The sequence below is a fragment of the Pteropus vampyrus genome, unplaced genomic scaffold (genome assembly GCF_000151845.1).
Source record: "Pteropus vampyrus isolate Shadow unplaced genomic scaffold, Pvam_2.0 Scaffold22261, whole genome shotgun sequence".
In the NCBI taxonomy this organism is placed as follows: Eukaryota; Metazoa; Chordata; class Mammalia; order Chiroptera; family Pteropodidae; genus Pteropus; species Pteropus vampyrus.
The window spans coordinates 1-2,382 of NW_011911042.1; the positions used below are offsets into that span (position 1 = coordinate 1).

General features: G+C 32.2%; 1 pseudogene; it reads left to right on the top strand.

Annotated features, from left to right (window-relative positions):
* Positions 1 to 1,915: 1,915 nt before the first annotated feature.
* On the top strand, positions 1,916 to 2,034 carry LOC111735296 (annotated as a pseudogene).
* Positions 2,035 to 2,382: the final 348 nt, after the last annotated feature.

Sequence of the window (2,382 nt, forward strand, 5' to 3'; positions counted from 1 at the left end):
TTTCACCAGTGCCAGCCCGTAAGGCGTTATGCCGTATAAAATATCGAAGTATCTCCTTATTTGGTGGGCGTTCTGTACGAATCAAGCTGTCCGCTGGCACATTACTGATGATCTAGGTTAACAAATATAAGTAACTCATCACTGGGTAAAAAGCAATTAATCAATGAGAACAAAGATTTATATTCTCTCCAGAAAAATCATAATTCCTTCTATAAAATAGGGCTATAAACCAGATGAAAGGAAAAGTAGAATAATTTTCAGAGACAGAATGTTAAAGGTATCCCTAAGCAATTTGTCAATATGTATCAAAGCCCTAAAAATATGTATACCCACTGAACCAGCAATTCCTCTTGTTAAAATTTAGTAAATGGACAATCATCATCAACTACTTACAAAAGCAAAAAAGGGGAGGGGACTATATAAAGGCATATCATGAAGAGATTCATTTCTAAAGTTAAAAGACATCTATGTAATGGACACCATGCAGCCATGGAGGAAAAACATTTATCAGGACAAATTATCGGAATAATCTACAGTGCAAATTAAAATGCAAATGCATAGGCCTCACCCCAAACTTATCAAATCAGAAGAATCTCTGGCAATAAAACCTGGGAATCTACATTTTTAATAAACTGTCCTGGTGACTATCATATACACTACAACTTGAAAATATTATTTTGGAAGAAAATGTAATGACAATACAGATGCTCACCAGACAGCAAATGAAAAAAGCAAGCTACAAAATAATATGAATATTCCTTAAAAGCTAACCACCATTAACTACATCTATATTCATCAATTATCATCTCTGAGCATGAGGTTAGAGGTATCTTTTTTCTTATTTGTATTTTCTATCTTCCTATAAACACTATTTACCACATGTGAAACAAAATTTATATTCATCAATAATATAAATGATAACTAAGGAAATGGTTGAGACTCCCTAGAAATAATGTTTTAACTAGCACCTTGCTGAATGAAAGATTAAAAAACTTAGTAAAAAATTGTATTTAACGTCCAATTTTCAAATATAAAGAAATCCTAACAATCCAGCTATGTCTTCAGATCACTAACTATGAAACTAGTGAGTCAAAATGGTATAAGACTTGTCAACACTGTGAGGTGGGAAAAAAAATAACACTCTAAAGCGGCAAAAGATCTGGGTTATAATCCTTCCCAATCTTCTTTGACAGAATTATTATTTTGCAGGCCTTACCTGTTTCTTCTACAAAACAGTTAAACATGAAGAAAAATGTGCAGCTGCCTTCCACAGCCAACTGCCCATCCTGCTTCTTTCTAATTATAAGATTTTACATACAGGTATGTGAGTATCTGAAAGTAATATGCCATATTTCATGGAATCTGAGATCTTATTAATAAAAGACATCATTTTATGTACCACTGAGAAAAAAATTCTTGCCAACTGATTTTAAGATATATGCTAAGATGTTTTTAAAAATATGAAAGATGAACATCTTAGAATCGATAAAACACAGTACTCAGTTATTTTAAAGGTATTTACTATTTTAGATTAGTAAATCTCCATAGATTCCTTGTAAAAGCACAGATTAGTATTGATTCATTTTCTGTATTTAACTACATTAAAATTGCTCTACTTTTAACTGGGAAGAGCTATTACCTCAGGAAGTTTGTAATTTCCGAGAATAGATTCTTATCTTTCAAACAAACTAAGTTTGAAGCTCAAATGCAAATTATTCTTAACCCTAATAATTCCTATTTTTTTTAAAAAAAAGGCATGTAATCTCCTAGGAAAGAAAAAACGAATCAATTTGAAGTCATAATTATTAAGACTAGAAAACCACTCAGAATTTGTTATAGAAACACATTCATTTACATTTTTTAGTACATTTTCTCTGAGAAAACTAGCTCTATATTTTCTTAAAAAACATGTACTGTCTATGGCCATGCTACCCTGAACAAGCCCGATCTTATCTGATCTCGGAAGCTAAGAAGGGTCAGGCTTGGTTAGTACTTGGATGGAAGACCACTTAGGAAGACCAGGTGCTGTGGGCATAAAAAATAAAAAAACAAGGGATTGTAAGCTGACAAGGTCCTTGCAATCTGTGAGGTCAACCAAGGGATGCCTCGCCTAAAACATAAAAAAATAAAAAACATGTACTACATGTAAGAGATAAATATAAAGTGCCAACTAACCTTATCTTCATTTTGTAGTTTCACATCATATTTGTGAGGCAGAAATTTTGGAGGAGCCCATTTCCTTTCTCCTTTTTTTAATGAAGTAGGCAGTTTTCTTGGAGATCTACGTGCTCTGTCATCTATCAATAGAAAATCAATAGAAAGTTAGTGAAAAACATAATTCTTTTAATTCTATCCACTTATTCATTAATAACTATTTTACTG